Source organism: Tamandua tetradactyla, chromosome 2 (assembly GCF_023851605.1).
Source record: "Tamandua tetradactyla isolate mTamTet1 chromosome 2, mTamTet1.pri, whole genome shotgun sequence".
In the NCBI taxonomy this organism is placed as follows: domain Eukaryota; kingdom Metazoa; phylum Chordata; class Mammalia; order Pilosa; family Myrmecophagidae; genus Tamandua; species Tamandua tetradactyla.
In genome coordinates, this window is record NC_135328.1 from 169,190,207 (window position 1) to 169,204,553 (window position 14,347).

Consider the following 14,347-nt stretch of genomic DNA (forward strand, 5'->3'; position numbering starts at 1 on the left):
TGCCACTCTTTAGGGTATTTGGGTTATGCCCATTCTCACTTTTTCACGTTGAAAGGGACTGTCAGTAATACAGGATTGGGGGATGAAACAAATTGATATTCTGGAGAGGCTGGCCCCTCTACATTTCAGGGCTTATCTGGTCTGGGGACCCATCTGGAGGGTCTAGGTTTCTGGAAAGTTACCCTAGTGCATGGAACATTTGTAGAATCTTACATAATGCTTTAGGTGTTCTTTAGGATTGGCAGGACTGCTTTTGGTTATGGTGGTCTGGCAAGCTATGATAGGTAGCAATGTCTGAAGGTTGTGTAAGAATGACCTCCAGAGTAGTCTCTCGACTTTATTTGAACTCTCTCAGCCATTCATATCTTATTTGTTACACTTCTTTTCCCCTTTTGGTCAGTATGGCTTTGTTGATCCCACAGTGTCAGGACCAGGCTCATCTCTGAGAGTCAACTCCCATGCCACCAGGGAGACTTCTACCGCTAGATATTATGTCTAGTAGGGAGGGCAATGATTTCACTTGAAGAGTTGGGCTTAGAGAGAGAAAGGCCATATCTGAGCAACAAAAGAGGTCCTCTGGAAGTGACTCTTAGGCATACCTATAGATAGGCTAAGCTTCTCCACTGCATACATAAGCTTCACAAGAGCAAGCCTCAAGATCAAGGGCTTGGCTTATTCTATTGTTTTGGGTGTCCCTAATGTTTGGCACAGTATCAGGGGTTTGCTTCCTGTCTTTTTTCAAATTATTATTGATATATGTCACATACCATATAATGCGAACTTTCAAAATGTAAGTGCAATGGTTTTTAGTATATTCACAAAGTTATGAAACCACCATCATTAATTCCAGGGCATTTTCATTGTATCAGAAAGATCCATGGGCCATCACTCTACCTTCCCCACCCTTTCCAGTCCCTGACAACTACTAATTTTCTTTCTGTTTCTACAGATTTCTCTATTCTGAACATTTTATATAAATGGAAACATACAGTGTGTGATCTTTTGTGTATGGCTTTTCTCCTTAGCATAATGTTTTCAAGATTCATCCATGTTGTAGCATTTATTCATTCTTTTTATAGTTGAATAATAGTCTGTTTTATTGATATTCCACATTACTTTATTCATTCATCAGTTGATGAACTTTTGATTGTTTCCACTTTTTAGCTATTATAAGTAGTGCTGCTAGAACATTCAAATAAAATTTTTTGTGCAGACAAATGTTTTCATTTCTCTTGGGTATATACCTAGGAGTGGAATTGCTGGATCATAGGGTAACCATGTTTAACTTTTTGAGGAACTGTCAAACTATTTTCCAGAATGGCTGCACCGTTTTATATTCCCACCAACATACGAGGGTTTCAGTTTCTCCAAATCTTTGCCAACAGTTATTATTGTCCATCTTTTTTTTTTTTTTTGCTTCCAATTGTGATAAATGATATATAATAAAATTTACATTTCAACCCTTTTTAAGTGTACAATTCAGCAACATTAAATACATTCACACTGTTGCACAACGATCACCAGCATGTATTTCCAGAACATTTTCATCCGAAACAGAATAGAACAGAGTTCTTTTGATTTTTAATCCAACTCTTTTCCCACCATGCTGTGATGTCCCTGCTGCTTGCTTTATGTGATATACCAGGATGACAGACTAAGCCCATAACAACCTGAGGTTTTCTGAGAGGCCACAGTGCACAGTGGTTTAAGAGTCTGAATTCAGGAATTAACAAACCTCTGTTTGACTCCCAGGCTCTGAATTAGGACAAGTTTCTTTACTTCTTTAAACTTTGGTTTTCTAATCTGTAAAATAATGAAAATAAGAGTATCTCACCCTGTGGAATTGTTGGGATGAACACATGAAATAAGCCATGTTAAGTATTTATCATTGTGCTTGGAATATAGCAATTGCTCAACAAATGTTAGCTCTTTATGATTATGGTTCATTTTAAATCTAGTTGGTAAAACTAGTCCACACTTACGACTTTCAGCATTATCTAGGACTGTGAGAGTACAGATAGTAAAAAAGAATAAGAAGAATTCCAGATTCTTTTAGTTTCAAGAAGCTTAGATGGGGATTTTGAGGATTTTTGTTATTCTGTTCTCCTGTCAGCACTTTAAAACCTACTGAAATATTTGCTTTTGTGTGTGTGTTTGTGTGTGTGGTTTTTAAAAAACATTCTTAATTGTATATGCAGAAAAGTGACAAATTTTAAAGTACAGTTTAACAAGTAGTTAAAGAGCAAATTTCAAGGTATAGTATGGGTTACAGTTCCACAATTTCAGCCATTTCCTCCTAGCTGTTCTAATAGACTAGAGACTATAAAGAAATATTAACATAATGATTCAGCAGTCATAATCATTTCTTAAATCCTATCTTCTCTGTTATAACTTCTCCCTCTCATTTAATTCTTCTCCCAATCTTCATGGATTTTTGGGTAATGGCCATTATAATTTCTTCATGTTGAAAAGGAGTGTCAACATTATGGGGTAGGGGGATGCAATTGGTTGATGTTCTTGGAGAAACTGTTACCTCTGGGTTTCAAGGCTTATCTGGCATAGGAACAATCGGAAGGTTTTAATTTTCCAAAAAATAAACTTAGTGAGTGAAACTTTCAGAATCTCAGATACAGCCCTGGGTATTCTTTAGGGTTTTCAGGAATACTGTTGGTTGGGACTTGGCAAACTGTTGAAGCTTACATAAGAGTAACCACCAGAATAACCTCTTGACTCAATTTTAAATCTCTTAGCCATTGATACCCTATTTTGTTACATTTATTTTCCCCCTTTTGGTCAAGAGGGCATTGTAAATCCCACAATGCCAAGGCCAGGCTCATACTTAGAAGTCATGTCCCAGATTGCCAGGGAGACATACACCCCTGGATGTCATGTCCCATATAGAGGGGAGGGTAATGAGTTTATTTGTAGAATTGGGCTTAGAAAGAGAGAGAGGCCACATATGAGCAACAAAAGAGGTTCTCTGGAAGTGACCTTGGGTGTAATTATAGATAAGCTTAGCTTTCCTATTACAGAAATAAATTTCATAAGAGCAAGCAAGATCAAGGGCTTGGCCTATTAAGTTAGGAGTCCCTAATGCTTGAAAGAGTATCATGAATTTCCCAGGAGAGAAAGCTTAATAGTTCCATATATTTTTTTTCGAATCCCTCAAGGGACTTTGCAACTACTTTTTTATTATCTGCCCAACATACTCCAGAATGTATCATGGTATTACATTAAGCTATACAGAATTTAAAAATCTCATTCTGTATTCTAGCCTCCATCTGTTTAGGTAGTGTAAATGAACTGGCCAGACCATCTCTTTTATTATAGCCATACCAGTGTGTATGAAGTGATTTCTTATTGTGGTTTAAATACGCATTTCCCTAATGACTAATGATGTTGAACATCTTTTTATATGCTTGTTGATGGCTATCTCCACTCTTAAATTTCTAGTTCAATTCCCATTTTGCTACAAAAATTGCCTTTCTAAACTCTGTTCATATCTTCTGGTATTTTTCAATGGCTCTGTATCTCTTACAGGATAAGGGCCAAACTTTTAAATTTGTCCCTTTAGTCTACCCCCTGTCCTCCAGGTTGTGAGTGCCTTAAGAGTGAGGAATGGATTTGATTTATCTCTTTCTTCAGGGCCCAGAACAGGGCCTGACTAGAAGGAATTAACTTCATAGGATCCTGGTGTCTCTCTGGCCCAAGTGCTAAGAGCTTGTTCCAGTTCCTCAGGAGAAGGCAAAGCCAGTTTACTTTTAGGATGCTTTAAAACAGTCCAGACAGGTGTGCCCCTCCCTTGGGCACATCCGTGTTAACCTCTCTAATGTATACTCTCTCTTTTAATAAACCTTACTACTTATGCCTACTAGCCCTCTCGTCTCTAAATTCTTTTAGTTTCGAGATTGTCGAACCTGGATCGGGGATCAGCTGGCACCATTGCCAGCAGGGCACAGGTTACATATTCTCCTAAGCCCACCAGAAATGATTTCAAAAGATCTCAGGAGAACAACCTCTTCCACATAAGATACCAGCCTCGAGATCTGCATTTCTGTTTGCAGTAAACTACAAATCAGATACTCATCTTCAACAAAAAGAGACTTTTAAAAGAAGCAGGAATAAACCCAAACAGGACCTGCCCATCTGTGACATGTGTTTGGAGCAGCTCAATCTGGATAATTACTAAAGGTGGCATCCCGGACACCAGAAATTTTTTGATTCAACTGCACACCAGCACACAAGATGGCTGTCCACATTCAAGTGTGACCAGAACACCATTACATGACAAAATAAATAACAGGGGGGCAAGGCAGCTCTAAGTGAGCCAGAGCATACTTGCCTTTCCCCGAACAGTATTGTTTTCTCATTTCTCAAAATTGCAAGCTGTAATCTGTAACCTCCTGGTCCCACAGTCAGGGACTTACATGGAAGAGGTGGTGGAAAGATTGTTAAGAGTGGTGGGATAGAGCAGATTGTAACATAATGTTTTTGCATTTTCCAATATCCCTCAACCCTTCCAACATTGTCAGAAATCATGCAGATTCCTATATGTACTCTCTCAACTCTGAAAATACAAAAAATTTATCCCTTGTGTCAGTTTGAAACTATTATGTATCCCAGAAAAAGCCAAGTTCTTTAATCCTCATTCAATATTGCTGGGTGGCAGACTTCCGGGTCAAGATGGCGGCTTAACAACGTGTGCATTTTAGTTTGTCCTCCAGAACAACTATTAAATAACCAGAAACAGTACAGAACAGCTCCTGGGGCCACGTCAGTGACCGGACACACAGCGTACCCCAGTCTGGACCAGCTGGACCAGCTGCGAGCCCCCCAGAACCGTGAGTCCCCAAAGCTGTGGTGGCCAGCAGCCCTCCCCCACAGGCCACTTCCCAGAGGACTGGGCACAATCAAACTCCAATTGTGGACTAATTAACAAATTCTGACTACTAAAAATAGGCCCCCAGCTTAGGTGAACCTGATCAAAGCAGAGGTTGTTCATTTTTGCTTGGGCGCCAAGGGGGCAGGACTGACAGAAAAAGGGGGGGGAAAAAAAGAAGAAAACAGAGGTTTTTGTGTCTGTGTATCTACAAAGGCCTGACTGCCTCTGGATACAGTGGCAGGACTTTTCAGGCTGCAACTGCCCCAGGCATAGGCAGAAGTGAGCTCTTTGGGGGGCTTATCTGGAGCTTGTGCCTTCCCCAGGGGAGGGGTGAAGCCCCACCCAGGTGGAATCCCTCCATCAAGGAATTCAGACACCAGAGCTTGGAAATTTGAAGCCATTAAAACCAGCCTACAACCTCTCCTCTGTCTCCACCAAGCCCCCAGCAGGGAGAGTCTGCCAAAGTTAAAGGTACCACATCATCTTATGCTGGTGGGACCTACAGTCAGACAAGCACCACATATTGGGCAGGATAAGAAAAACAGAGCCCAGAGACTTCACAGGAAAGTCTTTCAACCTCCTGGGTCTCACCCTCAGGGAAAACCAATGAGGTGACTCTTTCCTCCTGATAGGAAACCAGTTTGGTCTGGGAAAATCTGGCTGGGGTCTATAATATCTAAGTAGACCCTCCTAAGTGTGTGGGGGGGAAAGGCACCACACAAGCAGGGCAAGAAACAAGAAAACAAGAACTGAAAAATTACCCTCTGTTAAACAAAACTTAAGCTAAAGGTCTAGATAAAGCTGAATGGAATGTCAAAGAACAGATAGACAATGAATTCATCCAGCAAGAAAACCCTAGATAAAAGAAGTGAAAACAATCTCCAGAATAAACCAATTAAGATAATTAAATGCCTAGACGCCAGCAAAAAAAAACAAATCACACCAGGAAAATTGAAGATATGGCCCAGTCAAAGGAACAAACCAACAATTCAAATGACATACAGGAGCTGAAGCAATTAATTCAGAATGTACGAACAGACATAGAAAACCTCATCAAAAACCAAATCAATGAATTGAGGAGGGATATAAAGAAGGCAAGGAAAGAACAAAAAGAAGAAACTGAAAGTCTGAAAAAACAAATCACAGAACTTATGGGAATGAAAGACACAGTAGAAGAGATGAAAAAAACAATGGAAACCTACAATGGTAGATTTCGAGAGACAGAACATAAGATTTCTTAACTGGAGGACGGAACATCTGAAATCCGACAAGAAACAGAAACTATAGGAAAAAAAATGGAAAAATATGAGCAGTGGACTCAGGGAATTGAAAGACAATATGAAGCGCACGAATATACGTGTTGTGGGTGTCCCAGAAGGAGAAGAGAAGGGAAAAGGAGGAGAAAAACTAATGGAGGAAATTATCAGTGAAAATTTCCCAACTCTTATGAAAGACTTAAAATTACAGATCCAAGAAGTGCATCGTACCCCAAAGAGAACAGATCCAAATAGACATACTCCAAGACATTTAATAATCAGAATATCAGAGGTCAAAGAGAAAGAGAGGCTCTTGAAAGCAGCAAGAGAAAAGCAATCCATCACATACAAGGGAAGCCCAATAACACTATGTGCAGATCTCTCAGCAGAAACCATGGAGGCTAGAAGACAGTGGGATAATATATTTAAATTATTAAAAGAGAAAAACTGCCAACCAAGAATTCTATATCCAGCAAAATTGTCCTTCAAAAGTGAGGGAGAAATTAAAACATTTTCAGACAAAAAATCACTGAGAGAATTTGTGACCAAGAGACCAGCTCTGCAAGAAATACTAAAGGAAACACTAGAGACAGATACGAAGACAGAAGAGAGAGGTATGGAGAAGAGTGTAGAAAGGAAGACTATGAGTAAAGGTAAAAAGAAGGAAAATTAGATATGACATATAAAATCCAGAAGGCAAAATAGTAGAAGAAAGTACTACCCATGCAGTAATAACACTGAATGTTAATGGATTAAACTCTCCAATCAAAAGACATAGTCTGGCAGAATGGATTAAAAAACAGGACCCATCTATATGCTGTCTCTACTCAAAGGACACGAGGCCAAGGACACAAATGGACAATTACACACCAATGTTTATAGCAGCATTATTAACAATTACCAAGAGATGGAAACAGCCAAAATGTCCATCAACAGACAGTTGGCTAAACAAACTGTGACATTTACATAAGATGGAATATTATGCAGCTGTAAGACAGAATAAAGTTATGAAGTATGTAACAACATGAATGGACCTTAAGGACATTATGCTGAGTGTTATTAGCCAGAAACAAAAGGACAAATACTGTATGGTCTCACTGATATGAACTAACATTAGTGAATAAACTTGGAATATTTCCTTGGTAACAGAGACCATCAGGAGATAGAAATAGGGTAAGATATTGGGTAATTGGAGCTGAAAGGATGCAGATTGTGCCGCAGGACTGAATATGAAAACTCAGAAATGGACAGCACAATATTACCTAACTGTAATACAATATGTTAAAACACTGAATGAAACTGCATATGAGAATGATAGAGGGAGGAGGGCTGGGGCATAAATGAAATCACAAAGAAAGATAGACGATAAAGATTGAGATGGTGTAATCTAGGAATGCCTAGAGTGTATAATGATAGTGACTAAATGTACAAATTTAAAAAATGTTTTTGCATGAGAAAGAACAAAAGAATGTCATTACTGCAGTGTGCTGAAAATAGATGGTACTTAATAATTTAAAATTTCAACTAATGTGTGAGACTAAAGCAAAAAATGTTTATTTGGTACAAATCTATACTTTGACTAGTGCATCTCCTAATATAACTTATGTAGATAGTTGATTGAACACCTTAAGTACATGGAACTTTGTATAGGCCATGAGATTTTGTTGGTTTGTCCAGGTGATGCCCTGATGAATTCCAGAGTGATTTGATCAGTGAGTGGAAAAGTATTTGCAAAGTCCCCTCTGGGGAATGGTGAGAACGGGGGAAAACTCAACTTCTCCAAGTTGAATTCTTGATATTCTCACAAGCAGTGTGGACAACCAAAGCTATAGGCTGAGCCCCCAGTCTTGGGGTTTTTTCATATGAAACATAACCCCACAGGGGATAGGTCAAGCCTACTTAAAATTAAGCCTAAGAGTCACCCCCATGAGAACCTCTTTTGTTGCTCAGATGTGGCCTCTCCCTCCAGCCAACACAGCAAGCAGACTCACACCCTCCCCCTGTCTATGTGGGACATGACTCCCAGGGGTGTGGATCTTCCTGGCAGCATGGGACAGAAATCCCAGAATGAGCTGAGATTCAGCATCAAGGGATTGAGAAAAACTCTAGAATGAGCTGAGACCCAGCATCAAGGGACTGAGAAAACCTTTTCGACCAAAAGCGGTGAGAGTGAAATGAGACAAAGTGTCAAGGGCTGAGAGATTCCAAACAGAGTTGAGAGGTTATCCTGGAGGTTATTCTTATGCATTAAGCAGATATCACCTTGTTATCCAAGATGTAATGGAGAGGCTGGAGGGAACTGCCTGAAAATGTAGAGCTGTGTTCCAGTAGCCATGTTTCTTGATGATGATTGTATGATACAGCTGTCACAATGTGACTGTGTGATTGTGAAAACCTTGTGTTGATGCTCCTTTTGTCTACCTTGTCAACAGATGAGAGGAACATATGGAATAAAAATAAATAATAGGGGGAACAAATGTTAAAATAGATTTAGTTTGAAATGCTAGTGATCAATGAAAGGGATTAGTAGGGGGTATGGCCTGTAAAAATTTTTTTTTCTGTTTGTTATATTTTTCTGTTGTCTTTTTATTTCTTTTTCTGAGTTGATGCAAATGTTCTAGGAAATGATCATGATGATGAATATGCAACTATGTGATGATATTGTGAATTGCTGAGTGTGTGTGTTGGGAATGTTTGTGTTTCTTGTAATTTTTTTAATTAATAAAAAATTAAAAAATATATATTGCTGGGTGGGATTCTTTTGATTGTTTCCATGGAGATTGACCCACCCAATTATGGGCGGTAACCTTTGATTAGATGGTTTCCCTGGAGATGTGTCTCCACCCATTCAAGGTGGGGTTGCTTACTGGAGCCTTTTTTTTTTTTTTGGCATTTTTCAAGTTTAGAATTTTAATTTGACTGCTTTTTTTTTCACTTTTTTATTGTATAATATAAAACATATACAAAGCAAAAAAATAAAAAAGCAATAGTTTTCAAAGCACTCTTCAACAAGTAGTTACAGGACAGAACCCTGAGTTCGTCATGGGCTAAAATACCGTCATTAAGAGGAAACTATTTTGGACAAAGCTCTAGAACCACCAGAACCAACAGAGCCCAGGCAGCCAGAGTTATTTGGTACAGAAGGAAAACACCACCAGGGAAGCCTTATGAAATGAGGAGAGAAAGCTAGCAGATATTGCCATGTACATTTCCAGCTGAGAAGCCCTGAACATCATTAGCCTTCTTGAACCAAGGTATCTTTCCCTGGATGCCTTAGATTGGACATTTTATAGCCTTGCTTTAATATGGACATTTTCATGGCCTTAGAACTGTAAACTAGCAACTTAATAAATTTCCCTTTTTAAAAGCTGTTCCATTTCTGGTATATCACATTCCAGCAACTTAACACTAGAACATCCCTCAACCTCCGTTTAAGATTAAAAGGATTAGGGTAGGCCATGGTGGCTCAGCAGGCAGAGTCCTTGCCTGCCATGCTGGAGACCTGGGTTCAATTCCTGGTGCCTGCCCAGGCCCAAATAGCTTCCTATTAGGCTCTGAAAGAGTTTACAGACAACTGCAAATACCTTGTTCCTTACCTAGCTCCAAAGGAACTAATACAGACCTGCAAACTTCCTGGGACAAAAATTTCCTCAAAGCCCCCAAACTTGCCCAAACCACCAAATCCTCACCAAACCATAAAAGCTCATAAAATTCTGGGCCCAAAGCAAACTCTTAGTTAATAATAGGTAGCATAGGGTCATAAAGATTCTTAACTATTTGCCCAAAGACAAATTTTAGGTACCTGACAACAAACTATGAATTCTGCTAGCTTTCTCCTTCTAGAACAAAGAAGACACCTGTTATTCAAAGGTTACTATGGAAACCTGCTACCAACAAAACTTTCCTATAAAACAAGCTAGCCCACTCCACTCAGTACCTTCTCTCACTTGCGCATATCCATGTTAACTCTCTCTTTTAATAAACTTTACTACTTATGCCTAAAAAAAAAAATAGCCCAGACTATTCAGACAGACAACCTTCTTTCAATCACAGGAGCATGTAATAGCTGAAAAATAAGACATTTTCAAAAAGGAAAAATATCAAAGGCCTTATCTCCCTTAATTTTTGGGGGGGGGGTGCTGGGGGTACTTTATTGATGGTATATGACAAGGTAGGCTCTCAGCCCTTTCCCTTCTTCAGGGGGTCTGAGACAGAAGCTGTGGAAGGAAGATGGGGGATTCTCAGTACTGGTGGATTGAGTTGGGGCCAGGACTCCCCAGCAGCTGACAGCCTCTCTTCTTCTCATGCTGTTGCTGGGGCTGCTGGTCCAGGGGCTTTTACTCCTTGGATGCCATGTAGGCCATAAGGTCCACCACCCTGTTGCTGTAGCCAAATTCATTGTCATACCAGGAAACGAGCTTAACGAAGTGGCTGTTAAGGGCAATAACAGCCCCAGCATCAAAAGTGGAAGAGCGGCTGTCACTGTAGAAGTCACAGGAGACATCATGGTCCTCAGTGTAGCTCAGGATGCCCTTTGGGGGGCCTTCTGATGCCTGCTTTACCACCTTCTTGATGTCATCGTACTTGGCTGCTTTCTCCAGTTGGCAGGTCAGATCCACAATGGACACATTGGAGGTGGGTACAGAGAAGGTCATGTCAATGAGCCTCCCCTTCAGCTCCAGGATGACCTCACCCACCACCTTGGCAGTGCTGGTAGATGCAGGGATGATATTCTTGGCAGCCCGATGGCTGTCATGCCATGTTTTCCTGGAGGGGGCATCCACAGTCTTCTGTGTGGTAGTGATGGCATGGACAGTGGTCAGGAATCCCCCCATGACGGCAAAGTTGTCATGGATGAGCTTGGCTGGGGGGCCAGGCAGTTGGTGGTGGAGGAAGCATTGCTGATGATCTTGAGGGAGTTGTCATACTTCTCATGTTCACGCCCATCACAAACATGGGGGCATCAGCTGAAGGGGCAGAGATGAGGGCTCTTTTGGTGCCACCCTTCAAGTCAGCCCCAACCTTCTCCATGGTTGTGAGGACACCAGTGGATTCCACAACATATTCAGCACCAGCATCACCCCCTTTTTTTTTTATTTATGGTACATAACCACATACAAACACAAACATTCTTAGCATATATGCTTCTTTGAAATGATGTATGTACCCTAGAAAAGCCATGTTTTAATCCTAATCCCATTTTGTAAAGGCAGCTGTTTCTTCTAATTCCTATTCAGTATTGTATGTTTCAAACTGTAATTAGATCATCTCCCTGGAGATGTGATTTGATCAAGAGTGGTTGTTAAGATGGATTAGGTAGAGGCGTGTCTCCACCCATTTGGGTGGGTCTTGATTAATTTCTGGAGTCCTGTAAAACAGAAACATTTCGAAGAATGAGGGAGATTCAGAGAGAGCAGAGCAGAACAACATAGCCATGAGAAGCAGAGTCCACCATCCAGTGACTTTTGGAGATGAAGAAGGAACATGCCTCCTGGGGAGCTTCATGAAATAGGAGGGCAGGAGAAGAAGCTAGCAGATGGTGCCATGCTCATCATGTGCCCTTCCAGATGAGAGAGGAACCCTGACTGTGTTCGCCAAGTGCCCTTCCACCTGAGAAAGAAACCCTGAACTTCATCAGCCTCATGAACCAAGATATCTTCCCCTAGATACCTTAGATTGGACATTTCTATAGACTTGCTTTAATTGGGACATTTTCTTGGCCTTAGAACTGTAAACTACCAACTTATTAAATTCCCCTTTTAAAAGCCATTCTGTTTCTGGTATATTGCATTCCGGCAGCTAGCAAACTAGAATACCATATGATCATTCCATTCTTGTTATATAATCAGTAACTCACAATATCCTCACATAATTGTATATTCATCATCATGATCATTTCTTAGAACATTTGCATCAATTCAGAAAAAGAAATATAAAGAAAACAGAAAAAAATTCATACATACCATACCCCTTACCCCTCCCTTTCATTGATCACTAGCATTTCAATCTACTAAATTTATTTTAACATTTGTTCCCCTTATTATTTATTTATTTTTAATCCGTATGTTTTACTTGTTTGTCGATAAGGTAGATAAAAGGAGCATCAGACACAATCACAATCACACATTGCAGAAGCCGTATCATTATACAATCATCTTCAAGAAACATGGCTACTGGAACACAGCTCTACATTTTCAGGCACTTCCCTCCAGCCTGTTCATGACACCTTAACTAAACAGGTGGTATCTATTCAATGTGTAAGAATAACCTCCAGGATAACCTCTCAACTCTGTTTGGAATCTCTCAGCCATTGACACTTTATTTTGTCTCATTTTACTCTCCTCCCTTTAGGTCAAGAAGGTTTCCCAAATAACTTGATGCTGAGTTCCAGCTCATTCTAGGATTTCTGTCCCATGTTGCCAGGAAGGTCCATACCCCTGGGAGTCATGTCTCACGTAGAGAGGGGGAAGGCAGTGAGTTTGCTTGTCCTGTTGGCTGAGAGAGAGAGGCCACATCTGAGCAACAGAAGAGGTTCTCTTGGGGGTGACTCTTAGGCCTAATTTTAAGTAGGCTTAGCCTATCCACTCTGGGGTTAAGTTTCATATGAACAAACCCCAAGATTGGGGGCCCAGCCTATTGCTTTGGTTGTCCCCACTGCTTGTGAGAATATCCAGAATTCTCCACTTGGGGAGGTTGGATTTTCCCCCTTTCTCACCATTCCCCCAAGGGGACTTTGCAAATACTTTTTTTATTCACAGTTCAAATCACTCTGGTATTTATCAGGGCATCACTCTGGACAAACCTACAAAATCTCATGCCCTACTCAATGTTCCAAGTACTATGGGCATCAACCCCTTTTGATGTTGGTAGAATCTCGCTCCTGGAAGATAGTAATGGGATTCCCATTAATGACAAGCTTCCTGTTCTCAGTCTTGATGGTGCCTTTGAACTCGCCATGGGTGGAATCATACTGAAACATGTAGACCATGTACTTGAGATCAATGAAGGGGTCATTGATAGCAACAACCTGCACTTTGCCAGAGTTTGCAGCAGCCCTGGTGACCAGGGGCCAAACTCTTTTATTCCAACCTTTCCTTTACATTCGTGCCTTAGAGATGTGGCTGGCATTGCATGAAAAGATGAGGCTGTCTATCAAGTGGGGAGGTTGACTCCCTTAATATTAACTAATTTTTGCGCCATCTGCATAAGTTATCCTTCTTACTGTCAATATTTGTTGTGCATGACTGTGAGCAAGACGCCTTCATGTTCTCACAATATCTTATGGAGGATGCAATATAGAGTACAGTACTCTTATGTGCATAGGCTCTAGAGCAAGCCAATCTGCCTGGGCTTCACTCTCAGCTCCACAGTTACTAGCTGCTTGACCTTGGAAAAATTGTGACATTTCTGCATCTGTTTCTTCACCCACAAAATTGGTATGATAATTACACTTACTTCATAGAATTCCAGTGAGGATTAATTGGGTGAATACACATAAAGCTCTTAGGACTTGGTATGTATAAGTGTTATATAAGTGCTTATGATCGTTATAAAATCCTCCTGCCAATCTTGCAAGCTGAATATTATTGTCTCATTTTACAGATAAGGAAACTGAAGCTTAGTGAGAGGAGTAACTTACCTAAAGTTATCAAATTAACTAGGTTGCCAGGAGTGATAACTGACCCAGATCTCATGCTTTGTTTCAAGGAGCACATTTTCTCTACTTTAACCGTTCCTCTTTTTTATTTGTCAGGGCTGAGTTGACAAATAACTTCAAAGAAAGAAGTGGCAGTTAGGTTGAAACAGCCACTCTAATCAGATTCTTAGGAAATTGACCCTGGGGTACCCTTCTACAGAGAATCACCTATCCATGTCCTTCAAATCATGCATTTTCCAGGGACAGTTTGTGAGGACAGTGGAAGGAATTCACACTTGCCATCCTCTATTCACTGTTCTAGTCCTTTCCTAAGGGATTACATATATAAAGTTCTCAGATATTAATTGAGCTTAAAATGTCTTTCCCAAATAAGGATTCTATGGGTGGCAAATCCCCTGATTAATGATAACAATTTTATTCTCTGTCCTTTTCATTAGATCATATGCCCAATAAATATCTCCTTTGTGTCATGCTGTATGTTGGACACTGAGGACCCAGAAATGACTAAGACCTAGTCCCTTTCTTCAATGTGCTCAAGTTTAGTAGAGAAAA

The 14,347-nt window shown here is 40.3% G+C and overlaps 1 pseudogene; it reads right to left on the reverse strand.

Moving 5' to 3' along the window:
* Positions 1-10,475: 10,475 nt before the first annotated feature.
* LOC143663048 (glyceraldehyde-3-phosphate dehydrogenase-like) lies at positions 10,476-13,240 on the reverse strand (annotated as a pseudogene).
* Positions 13,241-14,347: the final 1,107 nt, after the last annotated feature.